Source organism: Lonchura striata, chromosome 8 (genome assembly GCF_046129695.1).
Source record: "Lonchura striata isolate bLonStr1 chromosome 8, bLonStr1.mat, whole genome shotgun sequence".
Classification (NCBI taxonomy): Eukaryota; Metazoa; Chordata; class Aves; order Passeriformes; family Estrildidae; genus Lonchura; species Lonchura striata.
This window is the reverse complement of record NC_134610.1, coordinates 7,043,784-7,065,596: the sequence shown is the minus strand read 5'-3', so window position 1 is coordinate 7,065,596 and position 21,813 is coordinate 7,043,784. Positions and strand designations below refer to the sequence as shown.

Genomic DNA, 21,813 nt, shown 5'->3' with positions numbered 1-21,813 from the left:
GCAGGAGGGGCCGGGAGCCGCCTCTGCACGCTCACCACGGCGGGCGGCGGCTGTGGCCGTGACCGTGCCCGGCGCCGCGCCCACACCCGCGGGCCACGGCCGGGCGGTTCCCCCTCACGGCCGCCCCGCGCCGGGCGCGCACTTTGCAGACACTCCCCGGCTCTGCCTCGCCCTGTCACAGGCGCTTCCGGCCGCGCGCGCCCCGCCGCCCCGCCCTCCGCCCGCCCCGCCGCGCTGCGCCCCCGTGCGCGGCCGGCTCTTTGCAGACGCTCCCCGGCGCCGCCCGCCCCCGCCTGGCCCGTCCCCCGGCGGCGCGGCCGCGCCTCCGCCCGCGCTCGGCCATGGGCGCTGCGCCGCGCTCCGCCCGGCGCGGGGACCTGCGCGCCGCCCGGACAGGTGAGGCGGCACCGGCTGCGGGGCCGGCGGGGCTCCGCCGCCGCGCCCGGCCCCGCTGCGGGGGTCGCTGCAGCCGAGCGGGGGGGGCCGCCCGCCAACACCCCCCCCCCGCCCCGGCGGCATCGCCCCCGCCTGCCCGGGCGCGGCGGTGGGCGCGGAGCGGGAGGGATGCGGGGACGGGGGGAGCGCCGAGCGGCCGCCCCGGAGCGGCGGGGCCCGTGCCGGCCGCGGCCCGGGCGCCCCCGTCACCTTGCGGAACGACCTTCCGCGGTCGGGGAGCGGCGGGGCCCCCGGGCCGGCCGGGCCGGGCGGCGGCTGCGGGGCGGGGGCGGCCCCGGGCGCGCGGAGCGGCGCGCAGAGGTTCCAGCGGGCGCGGGCGGCGCTGCCGCGGGTGGGAGGATGGATCCTCGGCGAGGGTCTGCTGAAATCTGCCCCTTACGATGCCATTTACAAGCTCTCGGTTCCACCCGGTTCGCCGGTTTTGTTCCCTCTCCAATGCTTTGTAAACCTCTAGGAAGTGAATTTGAGAAAGAGGTTCCTGAGAGCTGTCATCTCAGTGCCAAATGTGCCTTGAGCTGCCATATCGGCTACTTTTTTTTTCTTTTTTTTCTTTTTTTTTCTTTTTTTTTTCTTTTTTTTCTTTTTTTTCTTTTTTTTCTTTTTTTTTCTTTTTTTCCTTTTTTTTTCTTTTTTTATTTTCTTTTTTTTTCTTTTTTTATTTGCTTGAGGTGCATTGAGGTTTGGGTTGGAAAAAACAGTGCTTTTTTATTTGCCAGCTTCGTTGTTTCTTACACATCAACATCACCTTGTGGTTTGGTCGCAGGGATTTCTCTGTCAAAAGTACTGTCTGACCTGATGTGATTGCATAGGTGTGCGGACCTACATTGAACAGAGTATTGTTTTTTCTTGAGTTTTGGCAACTGTTTAATGCTAAGTTACTTTTCAGCATATTTGGGGGAAAATAAATGTCACTCGGTTTTGAGGAAGTAAATCTTGGTAGAGGCTTTCCCCACTGTCAAGAGTCTGTAGGTTGCATCTTTTTCCAGGTATGGTACAATATCAGTCTCATCTTTTGAGAGCAAATTTTTCCTTCCAGCGTTAGGGTCACCAAACCTGAGAAAATGAATTCTCGATTCTTGCACTAGATCTTGTTACATCAATCTCTCTTGATAACTGCAGCAAGAATAGAACACTTTAAATGAAGGCTCACTCCTGAGATTCATGTTATTATACACTCTTATTTGTCTGAAAAGCTCTCTTGCCTTGTCCCCGTAAAATAGTATGATGGCTTTTTCAACAGCATGACTCATAATACTAAATACAGGAATGAATTTTGATTTAGTGCTCTGCAAGTGCTTTATCTCAGCAAACAGCTTTGTGTGTAAAATGGGTGGAAGGAGTCACTGGTACTCATCTGCTAATCTCTGTCCTTAGGAGACAGTGTTTAAAGTTGTTTCCAGGCTGAGGGTATACCTTTGCTCCCAAATCAATGAGGTGATCTCAGTTCTTCCAGAATAATTTTGCCATTTCATAAAAAGCTTTCAAAAAAGGAGGAACCGGTTAGTTCTTGGTTTCTATATTAGTGAAACCATTTTGCCTGGGGACTCAAAGTTCAATTTAGTCTGAATGGGTGATTTACCTTTTTCCTTCATCTCTGTGTAATGACTCTGACTGTACTTCATGAGAAACCCTGCTTACTGCAGCACCCATGGTTCACATAATTACTGCTGGTTGTACCAAGCCTAGCAATAGGGGGAAACCACCTTTTTTTCTTGGCGGTTTTATTGCATACAAGGCACTTTCACTTCAGCTTTCTGTTCTTTGCCTATCTGAGATGTAGGGAGTAGTTTATTCCTAAAATGACCTGTGGAGCAGTATATTTACTGAAAAAAATGTCTATTCTTCATGATTTCACATATGCAGACTTTTTTTTTGTTGCTCTTGTGTAGAATATGGATTTATTTTGTATGAACAGAATAAGGATTAAATAAGAACATATGCTTCCTCTTTTCTGGGTGATAAATCCATCTTGCTGTCCTGGAGGAAGGCAGCTTATACGCCTGGACTGAAAAGATGCTGAAAGAAAAAGTGACTGAATTCTGAATATAAGAAGATCAGGTTGTCTAAGCTCCCCAAACTAGACTGCCTAAAACTTGGGAAGCAGCCAGCAACACTGGGTGCAAATAATGTAAAATCCTTAATCTGCTTCATGAAATAGAATCTGGCAAAATAATGAAGCGTTCTGAATTCTTAAAATGACTTTGAATAAAGACAACTGCTCTCCAGTTTTAAGTAATTTCCCTCCAACCAGATTCCCTTCTGTTCCCTTGTTTAAAAAAGAAAAAGAAAGCTTTGTATTGTTAATTTCTATGCTTCAGATAGTACGTGGAATTTTATTAGCACCACTCCCTTCCCTTCAAGTCTGAATTTTTTTTTTTTTATTTCATGTGCTGGGTTATGTTTTTGGCATTGTATGCTGCCGTCATCTAACAAGCTCACTCTGCTTTTGCTTCTGTTGGGTAAAATAGCTTAGAGTGCAGTTTAATTCCTCATCTTGGCTCCAGAATTTTAATAGAACTTCAGGAGTCATTGGCATTAACTGCCCTTAGCAGGTATTGTTAGTTATGTGGTAGGTGTCTTGAAGGCTTACATGAATGCAGTGTTCATGTTTTGAGAAGGTTGAGATATAGAAGAGACTTGGTGTTTTATGAGAGAATGAGAGAATTAGTTCAGGTTTTTTGTTAGGAAGAGCAGTCCCAAGTGAGATCCAGTGGCAAACATGATTATTTGCCGACAGATTTTTTGACTTAGTGTTTGCTTAGTCTCTTAAGTAGATGTGAAAATTATGTGATGATTATCAAAGTGCCAGGTTCTGGTTGCATTATCACTTACATCACATTGTTCCAAAAGCGTCTGCAGAACTTTTCTGCTTTGCCTGTTTTGGAACCAGAGTACTCCAGCAGCAATTCTTGGTGAAAAACATTGGAAGCATCTGCTGAGGAAATGAATATGCTGCACAGTGCTAATCAGCTGGGAATCTGATGAGTGGAAACTCTTTCAGGAATCAAGCAATTTTGCTATTACTGCATCTTCTATTTCAAAAACATTCTTAACTGTTTGGAGTGGAATAAGGTCATTCTTTATTCCTCTCTACTTTTGCAAAGTTAGTATTTGTGCATCTCTATATTTCATATACCACGTAAACAAAAAAAGCCCCAAACAACACAGAACACAAAAAACGAACAAATCTCTTGTCCTTCCATACTTCAGGAGAAAAAGTGGAGTTTTCCATTTTCTACCCTCTGTATGCCTGCACACTCAAACCCTCTTGTCTTCCTCTATACACCTCCTATTATTGGCATAGAATATTGAAGTTTTGAAGGCTTCCTTATCTATTTATTTCCTTTCTATTTATTTTCATTTCTTGAAGAGCTTAAACCTATAATGTAAGGAAGTGTAATTTCTCTGAGGTATAAATCTCAGATCACGTTTTGGTAGATTTCTGTAGCTTTTGACCCTATTTTGTTTTTTATTATTTCTTCCTTGTTCCTGTGAGTTGATAATTTACTGTAATTTATGGCTACAAAGAAGGGGTGAGTAGAGTTTTGTAGAAACTTAGACTAGTTCAGTGGAGGGTTTTGGATAATGAAATAAGACCTCTGAAGTGATGTCATTTGAGGAGGAGCCACCATAATGATGAAGCATTGACAACACAAATACTGACACAGTCTCCAGGTGTGAGCCGGTGGCTGGCTTTCTGTGGCAGTGCAGACTTTTACCAGAATGGATAGCCTTCTTTTACTCAAGCTGGAGTAGTTCAGCTGTCTTGAGATAGATTTTGAGTTTTGTTCTTACCTTCCCACAAGGAGAAGTCTGGTCAGCTTTAATCAGGTCAATCCTTCAAGCCCAAGGTCTGTGCATGCACTCAGGCTATGATGCAGCTCTTTCTTTTATTAGAAACTTCTTGCTAAAGAGATTTCATACCTATGTGGCAGCTTGTGTACTAGAGAGACGCTGCAGTGAAAGTACCAAGAGGAAATACTTTGGGGGACAGGGATTCCCTCTTATAGTACTCCAAATAGCAAAATCCTTTTCATGAGGAAAGCTTAAGTCAATGCTGTGATTCATTTGATTTATTATTTATGGTTTGTATGAGTTAAGAATTCTGTGATCCTGGCCCTTTGAGTCTCACAAGGACCTCTTATTCCTCTTAGCTAACTGTATTTTTTCATATATCCCACAGGCATTCCAAACTGTTTAACCTTGATTATTTGTCTAACCTGCTGACAGTTGTCATACTGATTTTTATATCCTGATAAAATCCTGTAATCTTTGAAAGTGATCAACCACCTCTTTTGACCTTGTCCTTTAGACAAAAGGATTTTCCTGCGTTACAAGTAGCAGGCTGAACCTGATTTTACTTTAATTGGTTGTTGCTCGTGGGTCATGTAGTATGTTACATTTCTTTACATATAATTTTTGACATGAAATGTATTCTTTGTGGTTGTGTTTCCCTAGAATAGTTTTAAAACTAAAAGCTTTTTTTCTTCACTCTTGTTAGAGTTAGATAATGAAGTTACTGCTGCTTGTTCCTATTGCCTGTTAAGGTTGTGTTTCTCCCTTCCTATGTGCACTGTGATTAGTTCAGCTTTTTATTTAACCTGTGTTGAGCTCCTAGCAAGGCTTTCTCAGACAGTTACTAATGGAGTAGTAGATTGCATGCTAGGTAAAACTCCTTCACCAAAAGGGTTGTCAGGCTTTGGAACAGGCTGACCAGGGCTTAGTCAGCATCCCTGGAGGTGTTTAAAAGATGTATAGACCCTTGGACTCAATGATCTCAAGTACCTTTTCCAAACAAAGAGATTTTACAATTCTAAATTGTCATAAAAGGTATAAACTGCAGTGAATTACCATTCCTGCCCAAAGATTATGTTGTGTGAACCGGATGGTTTTTCACCTTTGGAAGATACTGAACACTTGGATTCTGCCACATTGTGTCATAGTCCTCTTCTCTGCAATATGTGTGACCAGAGTGGATTAACACATTTTTACTGTTTTACTAATAAGAATCTTCTGTATGAGCATATAGTCCCTTGGGCAGTAGTTCTCTTGAGTTTGAAATGCTGTCTTATCCCTCACCTTTCTTTTTTTTCTGTTCTCATCCTTTCTCACTGTTTGATCCTTTTCTGCAGAGAACTATTACTGTTCAATGCAGCTTCAGTGCAGTTTTTGAACTCTGAAGAATGCATGTGATATACCTGGAAGACAATTTCAAGTATTTAAGGACCCACATCACTAAACATGTATTTTCTCTTTTATTTTTACCTTCTTTTTTATAAAATGAAGCATAAAGTGTGTTTTGATTGAAGATGGACTATCTGAAACATTTCATTAGACACATAAACCTTGTCTGCATAGTATATGTAACTCTTCCATTCAGTGAATTCGAAAATTGGTATAGTATTCATAATAAAAATCCTTGAACAGATAATTTAGCTCCTAACAAGATTATGTAATTGCTTGCTAAGTAATTTCTGAGTCTTTTCTTGACAGGCCCTGTTCAAGTACAGTTTGTGCAGTGACTTAATTTTCTATATTTTAGATTTAGAAGAGTGAAAATACCAGCTCTAAGTTGTTCAAGAAAGTTTCATGCTGCACCACTACACCTCTGTAACAGGCATTCCAGTTAATTTCCTTTTCCTTAGACTCTGCCCCTCCCTGTACAGGTTTGATCTGACAGTAGAGGAGAAGGGTGTGGAACATGCTGTAGAGAAGTAAAAAAAAAGATTTCTCAATCTTTACCACTCAGACTTCAGCCTAAGTATCTGACCACATTATTAAAGCTACCTTGTTCCAATAAGTCCCTTGCACATTGTTTTGGTTTTCTAAGTTCTTGTAAAATGTGCAGTTTGCTTCCCTGTATTTCTTTTCATGAAAGGCAGTTTCTCTATCAGGATTATTGATCCTCCAAGAACCTGGTGAAATGCAGTATCATTCTGTTTACACTTCACCTCTCTTTCTGTTATGCAGCTACTTTCTTTTACTAGAATGCAGAAAAGCACGCAGGAGCAGAATGCTTCCAGTGGCTTTTCTGTTAAAGCTAACAGCTATTTTACTACAGATTAAATTAACCAGTTTATGTTAATACTTAGTCTACTTTTAAGAGCTTGTAATCAAGTTGCCATATTTTATGGGTATACTTTAAATATGCTTATGGTTAGAACTTAAAATAAAACATTAGCTTGTTATTTTAAATATACATTTTCTTAAGTACAGTAGGGTTTATCAATCACCAGTAATAGTAAAAAAAATTCCTTATTTTGATAACTTCTCTTGAAAGACAAACTGTGCTCCTTATAGATAAGCTGTAGGTCTTGCTGGAATACTTTTCCTGAGTTTTTTCAGTAGCTCAGCATTCCTAAGTTAACAAAATGGATAATCAGTAAAATAAAAACTTCTGGCTGTATAATGATGTGACAAATGAAACCAAGTTGCAGGAGTGTTTGGTTTCAGAAAGTGATTTGACCTATTACTGGATCTACATCCTGGTGGTTTGAGGCCTCTCGGGCAGCTTATTGATGTCAGGTTTTGGTCCCAGTTGTGAATCTGTGAAATCTTTCAGTATCTGAAGTGACTCCCCTTGAGTTCTGGATTGATAATTTAAAAGCATTATTCATTATTTCTTTGAGGGAAAGGTTACAGTAACTTTCACCTGACCTATCATGGCAAAATTGTCCCCAAGATAAATTAGAGAATATTTGAGGTTGCAAGAAGGAGTTCCAGACTAGAGGATGCTCTGGGTCTTGGTTTCCATCACAGATTTCTGCATACTTGCATCTGTGATGAAGTTCTGTGGAAATGGGACTTCCCCACTGTAAGTTTGGAATTCCCCTTCAGTGGTTGATCCAATCTGGCTTCTGAACCTGCAGTAAAGGAGCAGTGCTTGCAGCACTGTTGATTCATTGCCAGCAGGGACTCAGTGTTACCACAGGTCTGTGGTGAAAGGACTAGAGTTTTCCAGTGATGTAAGGAGAGTTTAACCACAGTGGGTGAATTCTGTGCTGGTGTAAAAGGCACATTGCAGTTTACTTAAGCTCTTTTTGAGTTGATGCTACTTAAACCTCTGGCCCTGTATACTAAAACCAGAACAACAAGGCCCAGGTGTACACTTAAACTTACCTTTGTGGGCTGTACTGGCTGATACAGAGCAAAAACTTGTACCAGGTTTCGCTTCTCTTCAGCTTCTATTAAAGACCTTGTACCTTGATTCATTTCCTGGCGTCGTAGTTTCCATATGCACTGGTTGCATAGCTTTTGCACTGTGTAATGTCACAGAATTCCACTACTGAGTTACTTAAAACATGGCTAGGAACACTTTCTTACACACTGAGATATTGGCATGTATGTGGCCACTTCTAGAGCAAAGAAAACTGTGAGCCTTATAAATGGAAAAAAGTTTCATTTTTAAAAAGCTGTACTTGAAAAATAGTATTGTAGTTTAACTTCATGTGGAAAACTGGTCTACATCAATTTTATATTTTTTAGACTTAAGAAGGGTATGAGATGGAGATCTGAAGAATGTTTGCTCATTATTTGGGGTTTAAAAAAATGTTAAGAAGCAGGGGTTCTTTTTTCCCCCCTACATTTGAAGTGCAGGTTTTCTTCATCCCATGTACTTAAAGAATGGATTTGTTTTTCCCCATCCACCATTAGTATTCTGTTTTGTTAGAAATGTCTTGGGTCTATTCAAAGTGTTGTTTGTATCTCAAGTCTGTTCTACCTTTGAGTATTATTCGTGATGGATATGGAAAACTTGAACTCCATTGCCCTCAATCAACATACATTTTTATGTCTGTTTATCCAAATTTAAAAACAACAAAGCTTCCTTACTATATAAATTCCTGATGTACAACTCAGATTTCACACTATTGATTTTGGGTGAGCATTATGAAAAGAGTTTTTTAATGAAGGTGTACTCTTGCCCTTTGACAAGCTACAGAATATTTTTAAGTATGCCACCCACCTTATTCTTTAACTAAAATTTGACATTTAATTAAAAAGACTGCTGATGCAGCATTGTACTTTGGCAGAAATTACTGTAGGAACCTTACAGTGTCTACCTTGCCTGTACTATGGGGATCAAGCCCATTGCTCAGGATAAAGATGTTTGTCCAGGCCACAAAAATGCAGAATTAAAACCTTCTCATTTGTTATTTTGTACTGACCAGCTCTGTCATCCTTGCATTTGACAAACAGAGAAAGAAATCTGTCAAATGTTATTTTCATACTTCTTTTGCTAATATATTGTCACTTGTGTTGTGTGTGTGCCTCAGTGCAGTTTACTATGGGGTTCAGCTTTATTTCCTTTATTCCAATTTATTTAGGATGTCATGGGGATCTCTCAATCTAAGCATGCATAATTTGTCTTTGGTGTTGTGGGATTTCAGTTATATGTGAGGATGGCTTTCTGTATACCCTGTTCTGCTTGTAAAAACAGCATGATTTCTATATTAACCCAGACTTCTCAATGGCTTTTGCCATTTCACTGCAAACATTTCATCTTCAAGGATGCAATTTCACCATGCAACTTGGAATTTTTTGGGACACATTACATGTAAGCTTTACCTCATGCATTCCTTCCCATCCCACAGAATGTTCTTCTGAAATTCTTTTTCAGTTTCTATAACCTAATTTTTATATTAAAACAGATAGGAAATGTCCTTATTTGCTAAACTCCTTGACTTCTTGAATTGACCAAAAGAGAATCCACTCATCCTGCTCCACCTATTGGAGAAGTCTAAATGGATTTTTTTTCTGTACAATTAAAGTCTATGAAGTCTCTGAATGGTGTATGTGCAGTTGTGCTGAATCTTTGTTATAATCAGCTAATAATAGCTGATCTCATTCATCTTGTACTTTTCTGTTGGGTTGCTTATTACCTATTTATGAAAACAAATTATTTGAAGCATTGATTTCATACCTTCAGAAGGCCAGTTGATCTTCATCTTTTTCTTTGTCACAACAAAGTTTCCACACAGTTCCTCTTTCCTGTTGTTTTTTGTTTGTTTGTTTTGGTTTTGTGTTGAGGTTTTTGTTTTGGTTTTTGTTTTTTTTTTTTTTTTCTGATGAGGCTTTTTCAGGTAACCTCAGGATGTCCATAATGATTGAGGGTGATTTTACTGAAGGTCTGACTCACTGCCCATGTTCCACGAGCTTTGAATTCACAGAAAATGAAATAGCACATTGAAAAACTGGGTAATCCATTCATGTCCAGTAATTTTTCCTAGTCAACAGGTTTTTTTTTTTTGTCTTGGGATTATTTGCACCAGAGTTATCTTCCATGCATTTGCTAGTATAGTCAGTATATTATTGGAACAACATATTTGGCTTGATTATTATAAATGTGTAGGAATCTCATCTAAGGCTATCTTTATACCTCCCCAAAAGAGTTAGTCAGGATAAACAAATGAAAATATTATGGAGAAAATGTAAGTTTGAAATTTTACATGGTCTCTGTGGTCTGTTAGAATTGGGAAAGCTGAACAGACCAAGGTAGCAAAGAAATCTTAGTTTAGACAACCTTTAAAATTCTATCTTCTGATATGTCTGGTAAATCCATGCTAACTGCTGACATCTCATAATTAAGCTTCTTTCAGTCCTGAACCTCAAGTCATATGTTGAGTCCAAACTGTAGGGTACAAATTTTCCAATTGTTAAAATAACAGCCTAAATAGGAAACTATTAAGTGATAAAAGCTGCAGAAAGGAATATATTCCTGTGAAGTACAGAGGAAAATGTTATTGAAAAAAATTATTCTTTCTTTTGTCTGGCTCGTAGCTTGAACTGTTATTCTCCTTAAGACCAGACCTAATAATAGAATTAATAAAAAAATCACAGAATGGTTTGTGTTGGAATGCATCTTAAGGCTCATCTCATTCCAACCTTCTTGCAGGGACACCTTCCATGAGACCAGCTTGCTCAGAGCCCCATCCAACCTGGCCTTGAGCACTTCCAGCCACTGTTGCAGTGGGGGCTGTTGTGTTTTGGTGTCCCCCCTGCAGTCAGAGCCACTGATGCCCTCTGCATGCACGTGGCTCAAGTCCACATTTACCCACTTGAGGCAGAATAACTCAGGTGTAAGACTGAGATAGGATATTGAAAATGCAGGTGAACCCAATGGGAAGAAATGACGATGTCTGACTCAATTCAGAAGGCTGAATGATTTCTTTATTATAACTACGCTAACATACATTAATATACTATATAAAAAGGAAGATATTACAACTACATACTACTTTCTCTAACTCCAACACAACTCGTGACCCTCTCAATCTTGAGAGTCCACACACAGGTGGATTGGATTTGCCATCAGGCTCAACCAGTCCTCACCAGAATCCAATCAAGCACTCACTCCAGGTAAACAATTCTCCAAACACATTCCACATAGGAAAAACAAGGAGCAGAAATAGAAATTGTTTTCTCTTTCATTTCTCTCTGTGCACCTCTGTGAAAAATCCTGAGAGGGAGAGAAATGTGCTTGCCACAATAGTATACCATGGTCTGTGTTGGACCCTCATGGTTGTAGCTTACACAGCAAATGGACTGCTCAGGATGTTGAAATGTGATAAGATAATGCCTTAAATAGTTCTTTGCAGGTTATCTGTCAAATCCTGGCTGTTACAAAGATAAATCAATGTAGCCCAGTTATACACAGTTTAAAAGAGAAAGGCTTTTTGTATTAACTTTTAAGATGTTTTTGCCAGCACATTTCCCCTGTGAGTTGAAAGGAATGAGTATTTTCATAATATTAGAAAATCTATTCCTCTGTCTCTGCCTATCTTTTTCTCTTCATTAGGTTTGACTAAACAGTAAAGAAATCCATTAATCTATGGTAGTATCAGTAAAGTGGTCTCTGTTTTCCTCTCTGCTAGTACTACAGTACTATTTCAAGATCATTTACATTCTGCTCAGAGCTGTAAGTGATCTTTTTGGCAGCTTTGTGCATTTACATTAACTGCTGGATTGTAATAATTTTCAAATGGATTGTCTGAAAGTAGAGTTTTCAGTACATATTTATATATGAGTATTTTGGTCTGTGGGTTTATTTTATGTCTTGTACACTTACCTAACTAACATAAACATGGCTCTAGGAAGAACCTTGTTAGATCAAAATGCAGACCTTTTCACTGTCACCATTCTAGAGATGGACAATATTGCCTATTGAATTTTCTTTCTCATCTGGAAACCATTTGTATTTAGGAGGCAATTTAGGAGGCATTTTCTAGAGATTTTTTTTTTAATGTTTGTGGGAGAAGAAAGGAAGCCTTGGTGTTTACATTATATTGTTTATAATGTGTTTGTATTGTTGAAACACAGGAGAACTAACCTAAATAGTGACCTCATGTTTTTGAGTGGACCTTGGAAGTCTGACTTAACTGTCTTGTAGATCTTATCCCTGTTATTCAGATAATGTTTGACAAATATATAGATATTTTGTTGTACATAGGTGGTGTTTTCAATTTATATCCATCCATATTTATGTCCATCGTATGTGTGGAGGAGCTTTTAGTTGATACACAGCAAGATTTGCTGCTAGAAGGAACATTTTTTTTGTCTCTTCCATCCACACAACTATGAGTGGCAAAGAGATTTGTGAATGCTAAGGTTTATGTGACCTTTTTAGAGAACAGTTATCAAAGTGGACCCATTTCTCCTTGTTTTTGGAAAAGCTTTTCACCTGATGACAGTTTTCTAAGAACTGGCTTGTGTTCCCAGCACTGCAGCGGGAAAAGCTCAACGTGCATGTTTGATAACACGCTGAAGAGCACACATGGGGGAATTCCAGGACTGGTAAAAATTTCAGAAGGTACAAGGTATTTAACATAATTACATAGCTTCAGATTGTATAAACCTTGTACAGCTCAGACAAGTGCAAAATTACCTCACCAAAATTACCTTGCCCCTTTATTTTTGTTTAATCCATTTGAAAAGCTACAGAGGACTGAATTTCTTAAACTGAGAAAATTCAGAAGGAAGACAAGGTAGAAGGTGAGGTAAATAACCTTCTGATATGATTCAGACTGGAAAATATAAGATTAAATCCATGACAACGCGAATATAATCTCATTTTTGAGTTACATAAGACTGTTTAAAATGGGTCATTAGTGTTGGGGGAAAACATGTTTGAATTTTCTAGGCTTTTTTTCCCCCCCCTCCCCTTCCCACACTAGAGGAAATGCTTTCCTCTAGGGACAAAGATAGGATGAAGCTAAATACATCATTTGTCTACTTCATTCTCCATCATGTTGCTTCAGTGGTAATCACTTGTTTGGGATTCACCTTCAAAGATTCTGCCTGTCATGTGGTGATGTGCGTAATGAATATATGCAAACGTGTAGCAGTTTCAAATTCATTCTTTATTGCACTTAGGTTTTAGTTCACAAATTGCTGTCATAATTAAAGAGAATTGGTAAGCATTAATCTATGCATTTATAGCAAATTTCACCTTAATTTTTTATTATTTGTGTGAGATGAATAAAAAACAATTTAAGACTTGCTTTGAGGGTTCAACTTCTCTTGTTTCCTAATTTCAAATGATATACAGGCAGATTAAATTTCTAGATTTTGAAAGTACCACCACACTTACGGGAGGATAAGAAGTTGATAGTTTGAGAAATGTGACCTGGGAGGCTTAGTTAGGGATTTTGATTGGTGTTCAGTTTGGGGGATTTGGGCGGTTGTTTTGTTTTAGGTTGTGGGGTTTTTTTAGAATGGGTAGGGAATGTTTTATTGTTTGGGATTTTTTCAGCTACAAAGAGATCTTGGATAGAAAGTGAGTGGCTTCTTCAGCAGCCCCTAGAACTGAGACATACAAAGGGAAGTGTGGCCAGGTGTTCTCTAGACATTCAAGAATGTAAACTTCAAAACTAGTTCTCTCACAAACTCTTTTTTTTTTATATGGTATTGTGGGTAACTGGGAAAAGGACTGAAATGTTCACTTTCCCATTCATAATGTGAACCATGTAATGGTGATGATGAGCAAGAACAGCTGCTGCAAATCTTGATGAAGCTGTAGCTCTTCCTTGTGTAGTCCTTACTCTCAAAATTGTCATAATTGGTTGCCAGCAATGGGAGGTGCATCCACAAAATCCAGCTTGCAGCTTCTGATGATTGAGATAATTTACTTTGAATTTCCATTCTGTGGCTAAGTCCTATTAACCCAGCTTCTTGTTCATCCTGTTTTTAGATTCTTTATAGGAGCTGACAGTAAAACGTTTCAGTTCATGCTGAAAATTACATGTTGGCAAATAAACAGGTAACCATTATAGCACATCAAATCAGCATCTATTCAAGCTTTGTGCAGAGCCTTTGATCAAGTACTTGATAGTAAGTCATGATGTCAGTCAGTGTGCTGAACCAGAAGAGGACAGCAGGATGATTGTAGGAGAGGTTGCTGCAATCTTGGTGGACAGGCCAGTCTACACAGCCTGAACTATGCAAATCAAACTAGCAAGACCAGCTTTGTAGCTGAAATAGCAAATTAATTATTGCCCTACTTAGTTTGCAGTAATGTCTAGGGGACACTGAGGTTAATTCCATGGGCAGATGTGAGGGGGCAATGACTTCTGGTTGGAGAAGTCTGCTGGCACAGATGGATTCAGAGTAGTTCGTGTCTTCCTCACTTAAGCCTGTCACGCTGAGAGATTTAAGCCATGCGTACTGAATCACGTGTCCCATGTCATTTCCATTTGTCAAATCACAAAACCATTGTCCCTGTCACTCTCACCACTATTTTGCCTTAACTGCAATAGTTTCAGCTTAGCATGGCTGCTGGTAAGCATGAGCATTTCTGTGTTTTGTAAATTATTCTTCATGATCAGAGACTAAAAATTTGCTCATTCTATATTGTGAAACACTGTTTTGAAGAACAAAAGAGCAAAAGCATTGAAGGAGTGACAAGCAATAATGATTCCTTGATATTTGTTGTGCTGTAGAATATTGGGGTGCACAGAGAAAAGGAAAAGAAGGGATGAAAACACATCCTAATCTGAGTTTTGGAAGCTCAGGTCCTTCCATAGTCAATAGAGAGGACAAGGCTTTTGGGGCTGCTGCCTTGAATCACTCCCTAGAAGGGGGAGAAGGGCTAAGCTAAACATCTCTTTGCTACCAAAAAATACAGTTTTTCCTTTTCATTTTCACCAGCTTTGATATGCACCTGACCCATCTGTTAGACAGCTTGGTTTGTGAAACAAGCAGAAAGCTAATGTAAGAAAAAGGCTTCTTTTGTTTTCACGAGCTGAATCAGCTCATCGAGGGATCTGGTGATTTGGCACATGTAGCACAAAGGAGGGTGTGAGGCTGGGTGGCTTGGAGCAGCAGGATAAGTGCAGGGAGCTTAGGCTGTTCCTCAGCTGCTGGCTCAGCTCAGCCCTCTGCTGTGCCTGGACCCTCTGCCGTGGGGCCAGAGGCTTCCAAGGGCCCCAGATGTCCTCACTGACTAGAGTGACAAAATGACCCACTGCTTCTCCTTCTGCTCTGCTGGCAACAGTGGCTGCTGTTGTCATCTTTGAATGTTAACTTTTCCTTCCTCTGCTTTCATCCTGTGTGATCATGAGGTTTTTTTTTTTCTTTAATTTGAAATTGGGAAATACAGTAGCCTTAGTAAATATACCTTATTAGGTATATCACCAGTAAGTAAATGATGGAAGGGTTTGTGTGGCAAGTAAAACTAACTTTTGTCTTCTTGATTGTAGGTAAGGTATATCCAGAATTTTTGCTTTATGGCTGTATTCAAGAACAGTACATTTAAATTACACTGGTCAGTGAGACTGTCCTGCCATACCTGTAACCATGTCAGAGTTCAGTGCCAAGCTTAGTGAAGCTCCCTTTCACTTGTACCACATTTGGGTTCTTTGCCTTTTGGCAAGCAGTGAAAACCTGATTTAGCCCTTTGCAGGCATTAAGCCCTGCTCTTAGACATCGTAGCTCAAAAAACTGTGTCCAGTCTATGGTGTGAAATTAATCAAAAGGAAACAAAATTAATGACCTGCTGTGGTGCCATCCATCATGATATCGCTCAGCAGGTGTGAAATTAACTTGCCTTGGCTGTGGATGAAATTGAGTGGCGTGATGTGAACCTACGGGAACTGTTTCCCTTAATACTGGGAACAAGTGTTTTTAAAGATTCCAGCTTAATGAACTGCTTATGCCATGCACTGCATAGTCTTATGATCATTTAACAGCATGAGTTTAGATTATACTCCCTAAGAAGATCAAGTATTACTGTATCAGTAAAAATTGTTAAAGGCAGGCCACAGAAATGTGGTTTTAATTTCTGTAATTACTGTGCACCAGATGGTGGATGTATACTTTTTTCCAGCATAAGTACTTCAGCTCAAATATAAGCAGTCGTGATCTTTATTTACAATTCATCATATTTTAACCTGGGTGATAACAATTCCTTTGTTATTGCCCATTATGACGACCTTCAAAGAAGTATGTAGACAAAACCTCACTATTGTTTGTTATGGTAACAAAAACCCTTTCTTCTTGGGTTTGTTTGGCTTTTTTTTTTCTCCCAGATCTTAGTTACAGTGATAGCAAAAGTACCCACTAACTTTGTTTTGGAATAAGTTATCTAATGTTAGAATATGTACTTAAAACATTCGGTAAATACTAGTTAATTTAAGCAATACAACAAAGATGGAAAATTAGAGGTTACTAACAACTTGAGAGAAATGAGGAAAATGAAGGAAACGTATTTCCCAATTGCATCTAAAGATCTTGATTTTCTGCCAACTATTTTCTTCTGTCCAGTCCTATTTGCTTATGTATATGCACTTTTTCCTCCAAAGTTGCTCTGATAATTGTTTTTCAAATGACCTGTTATTGTTGTGGAAGCTCTCTTTGACTTCCAAGTTCTTAGTGCATTTTTGCTGAATACGATGCCCAGAACCTCATCCTCTAAAATGTTCAGAGTCATCTCAGCCTTTTAGAGAATGCCTGGTGGTTTTGCCCTTGGCAGAAAATAAGTCCTGTATGGGTTTCATGGGTTTTTTTTGTTTTCCTTTTTGTCTGCCTGCCCTCCCTCTTAAATTTTGAATACATGTGTCCAAGAGTTAAGGAATTTTCATGTTTATGATTAGGAGGAGGGGTTAGTTATGACTTGCATGGCAGCCTTCTTTGAAGTAGGACTGGCATGCAGCCATTAATACATTTTCAGGATAAGGTGTCCACACTATATTGCCACACACTTGATAAAATGGTCTTTATAAGTTGATTCATTTGACCTCTTATTAAGGGCTGTCTGTACTTCATACAGGCAGTACTGGTTTGTTTAAATATGGTTGATAAGAAAGATGTTAGGCTGGTAAAGGTTAATTAATTCTTCATGGTTGTTGTAACAAAGTTCTGTGGATTTTGTGTCAGAAGATAATTCTGACATTAGCATTAGTAGGTTTTGATTCATAACAAATCTGGTGTAACTACTGAGAAATGCTAGGATTGTTCTAGAGTTTCACCTCCTTCAGGTACTGTGTCACTGGCAAGACTTTCTTCAAGGGCAAACCCATAAGTAGCAGCTCTAGGATCATGGGATCAGTCCTGTTGGAACTGAAGAGCTCTGTAGGCCTTTTGGGTAGAGCTGACAAGATATTTTAGAAGTTTCTTCTTTCCTTGAAAAGAAGCATCAGCCTTGGTACCCATTTCAAAATGAGGTAAGCAATTCATGGAGGCCTAATGCTTTGTAACATTATAAACATTAACTAAGTCCATCAAGCTTTTAACAGATAACAAAGGTTATGAGATTACTATTCAGTCTGTATTTCAGATGGGAGTTTGAACTGCTTTCTTTCCTGCATTAGAAAATTATTATGTTGATATGAGTGTAAATAAATTTACTCCTAAGGCTTAGATTGTAACACAATGCTCTTTCAACCTTCCTTATATTGACATCAACCCAGGAATACTGTGTTCAGTTGTCTGCCTGCAGTTTGGGTTTTACATTATTGGGTTTATTTAATTGTACTCTTCCCTGCCTCTTGTTGATGGCTTTTATAGTTGCTTGAGCTTTTTTAATTAATTTGTAGCTCCAGCGGAGATGGGGAGAGAAGAGGAAAAGAAATAGGTTTACCTTCTTTTGTGGAACTTCTGCATTTTGAAGACAAGTGACAAGCCACGCAGGAGTGCTCTCTGACAGCTGTGGCAGCAAGAAAATTTAACTGTCCAGGCAAACCTTTTTGTCAGCCCACTTTGACAGGAGAAAGGCTTTCATGCCTGTTTCCCATGACAGGCTGTGTAAGTTGGGTCCCACAGCTCTTCACTGGGCCTTGCATTCAAACTGAGTTTGTGTTGGCTGGTTTTGCTTTCTCCTCTCCTAGCTGTGATACCCTATCACAAGAGAGCATGAAGTGAAGGTTTCTTCACTGCAGGGTTTGATTGTTTTTTATGCATCACTGCTAGATTGTGGTATGAAGAGAACTCAGTTTTTTCTGCTTTGCCTGTAGCAAGAATATGCAAACTTGGTTTGTCAGAGTTAAGCAGTGTGATGTTACATGCCTGGGAGTATGGGTTCCTGAGAAACTATTTGGATTTGGCTGAAAATGACTGAGAACTGCAGCTAAAATTAGCAGAGATGGTCCACTGCAAGTAAACTGATCCAAGGGAGAGAAAAGCAGAACAAAGTCAAACAAAACCCCTGCTTGTTCAATGCCATTTGCACAACTGATATTGTGATACAAATGTCTGCTGGTACAGAGCAGTGTTCATGTGCCAGGTTATCTGACAGTACTTTACTTTCTGATGGGCTCAGAGCACATGAGGAAGTGGAGGTTTTTTCTACTAGGAAAGATGAGGCAGTAGACACTGGTTAAATCATTGGGCAGGGTTTTGTTGTTGGGGTTATTTTGGTGTTTTTGGGATGTGGGGTTTTTGGGGCATTTTTGGGGTGGTTATGTGGGAGGAGTGAAAACTTTGTTTTGCTTTTCTCATGACATTTCTATGTTTTCTCAAACTGCAGTCAATAAATGCCCCTTCCCAAAGGAATTGCTGGTCTGTAGACTTGTGATTGTCATTGTAACTAAGTCAGGGATAGACAGAAACTTGTTATATAAGAAGTCAAAAATGATGATGTTTAATAAGAGGTTTATTCTGCATGGCAGGAATTTAAACTATTGCTTAATTAGGAGGCAGACCACTTACTTTACCCTCTAGTTCGTTATGTGTTATGAAGGTTTATGACACTGATTCATATAGCTTATTACAGCTCATAAATGTCACCATAAAATTAGTTAAAATAAAAGTGTTGAAGTGTCTTGCTGCCATTAGCTACCCGGTTGGTTTGGCTTTGGTGACAAGTTTGTAGATAAAGTGTGAATTTTAGAGTTGAAGATGTCATAAGGCTTGAGTACCATGCTACTTCTCATTGTGGAGTCAGCCTCTATCTAAAAGTTGTAGCTGAAACTTATTTTCTGGTCATAGCTGCTCCGTGTCTCTCCTTGTCAGCAGTGGCAATCAGTGAACTGCACCAAGGTTAAAAGCCATTAAAAATTGTGATAATTGTCAGTAAGCCAGTGATGCCACTTCTGGGAACACAGAACCAAGTGAGATGCTTTCATTGGATATTTGTGATTTTGCCCAAATGGCAGTCAGTCAAGACGTGGAAATTAAGAATGTGAGCTGAAGTGGCCGCTTCTTTAATAGTGCAGCTAATGGCATTCAGATGCAAGTTATTGTAATATGCTCAAATACTTTATGTGTGTCCTGGATCTGCATCTTGGAAGACTCTTGTCATTGTGAAAAGGAAACCAAGCTGTAGGAGAGACAGTGATTTTATTGTGTGGCTTTACACCAATGAATTTCAAAAATTGCCTGATGTTATGTACTGTTTATTATTTTTTATGTATAGAAAATAAAGTATGGGTATGTACAAGGAAAGTAGTCCATGGCAGTGACAGAAGAACTGTCACCTAATCTCAGATCATTTTAAGGAAACTAAAGCAGCCTGTCAAATAACTTTTGTTTGCTTGATGGGGTGCATTTAGAGATGTATGTCTTAAGTGACTGAAAATATGTATTTTTTAAAACTGTCACAATAAACTAGAATGTCATTTTTAGTTAGTCTCTGTTTGGAGGCAGATCTCTGTTTTTAATAATTTATGTGGAAATTGTGTGAAAAATTTAAAATGTGACAGCGCTGAAATAAGAAGATTGATGCTACTCTGGTGTGATCTGATTTGAATTCTGACCTAATTTCTTTTGGTTAGTGATTGGTATAGGGGTGCATGAGCTTATGACTTTTGGAGATTACTGACTGATATTTTTAGGTTACCAACTAATCCTGTTTAGGAATGGGATTTTCATCTGAAAACAGACAGCTCCTTAAATTCTTCCTGTTTTAATTTAGAATGACAACTGGAAATTTAACAGAAAAAGCAATGGATTGTTTGCTTATTTCAGACTGTCTTGTGCTGTGGCTTTCTGACACGATTATTTCCTGTGTGCACAAGTTTAAAAAAAAATGCTATTTTCTTTAATATATAAATAAAAGTAAAATCTCCTATTGAAGCTGTCGTTTTTCACATGCTCTAAAAGAGATATGGGAAAGCATTGTGTACACATTGCCCCAAAAATATTCTGAGCCTTTCAGTCTGGATTTTCCTTACATTGCCTTGTAGCTGTTTGCAAAGCAGCCAGACCATAGATACACTAACAAATGCAAATTCACACTTCCGTTTGCTTATTCAACAACTGTGTTCCATATATAAACACTCTCTTCCAGATGTTTTTCTCCTTGTTAGCACTACCTTTCATGTGCTTGTCAGGTACTGCAGAGAGAGCCTTGTTCCTCAATTCCACACTTAGTGAGGGGATGCCATCTGCTGTGTGTGTCTGTTTGGAAGGTAAGCATTTTGTCACCTGTTCCTACAGATTGTGACCATAATGCTTTACCAGCCTTATTTATGAGGTCACCTCTGTGAATTTTTATTCAGCTTTGTGAAAAGTGGAAGGAAGCAGAAAAATAAAGTCTGTTGTATCTCGAATGTTAGAACGTTATATGGAAGGTTTTAGCTCCTCAAGCTGTTTTATTTCCTTTTTCTATGCCCTTTATGATGGGAAAGGAAGCCAAACTTAGGTGGAGAGATGAGACTTTGCACTACAAGTGTGACGTGTATGAGTAATACTATGTTGTATTGACAATATTGTTTAAACTTTGTGGGTTTTTTTGCTGGCTTGGCATGCTAATATTGATAGGTTTTGCCCATTTCAGTGAAAGGACATGTATTGGATTTAGCTTGATGTAAATTTCTGTGGGTCCCCCTGCCCCAAGTTTTACTGCCTCAAAAGAGCTCTTGCAATGCACACTGTGTACTGAAACCTGCTCTGTTCCCATGGCACAGAGAATTCCCCTAATGGCTTGGTGAGGTCTTCATCTCTCTGGAAAGAGGGCTGAAGTGAAAGGCTGGGGAGTAGGAGGATGTCACACTCATGTGGGAGATGTCATGCCTGATGTGACATCCCTGCATCCTAGAACCCAGTTACAGTCATGCTCCTGGCTTCTGAAGGCAGAAGAGTGCAGCTCTGGGGGCAGTGTCAGCAGTGAAAGACAGCAGCCGGGTCCCGGGAGTTCTCCCACGCACATCAAGGTGAACTTTGCAGGGCTTTTTTCCCCCGTGCTTCCTTCCACAGCAGCTCTGGAGAGTTTCCGAGGGTGTGTTTAAGGAAGAAATCAATTCAGCTACTGTTCTTCAACAGCTGTTGGGGTAGAGGGAGCATTATCTCTCACTGAGGCTTTACGTGCCTCTTTTATCCCTTCTACTTCCTTTTTCTGTCCACATCTACTTCCATTTCTTCCTTTTCCCTTCGATTTCCTCTGCAGTTCTTGTTTATCATTTGGTTTTTTTCCCCACAGTGTAGAAATAAATAATATCAAATATCTGCAGAACTTTATTGAGTGTTTCTTAAATCTGAAAAAGCTGAAATTGTAGAGATTTGGTAAGCTTAATCATTTCTATGAAGCTGATTTGAATATTGTATAAATCACACACAGCTTCAGCTTTCTGCTCTTTACTTACCTGGCAGCAGTCACATGGAAGAGACAATACTGCCTAGATACTCAAGTTATTTGGATAATTAATTTAATTTAATTTTAAAACCTCAGATTTTGAGGTATCAAAAGTGGGCTGTTTGTGGGGATGGTTTTAATTTATATGCATGGGATAAGCACATTCATTACACTAGTGGAGACTCGCATCTGATTTAAGAGGTGCTAGTCAAGTTTTACTCACTTTCAGCAAATTCCTGAAGTGAGCATATTTACATGTATACTTGGTAAACAGGCATTTTAAAGAGAGCTTTGTAGTATTACTCGTAAGGTAACTCAGACAAACCAGAATTCTTTTCTGAGGAGGAAGGTACTGT

The 21,813-nt window shown here is 39.6% G+C and overlaps 1 protein-coding gene across 2 annotated transcripts in view; it reads left to right on the top strand.

The window, feature by feature from the left end:
- The first annotated feature begins 312 nt into the window (after positions 1-312).
- MGAT5 (alpha-1,6-mannosylglycoprotein 6-beta-N-acetylglucosaminyltransferase) overlaps positions 313-21,813 on the top strand; it is a 111,062-nt gene continuing 89,561 nt past the window's right edge. Inside the window, exon 1 of one of the 2 annotated variants that reach the window (XM_021548729.3) lies at positions 313-396. The gene's annotated coding sequence lies outside the window, so the exon portion shown is untranslated. Of the gene's footprint in view, positions 397-20,216; positions 20,295-21,813 lie in introns of those variants that run through there. The other variant, XM_021548731.3, reaches the window with a different exon arrangement.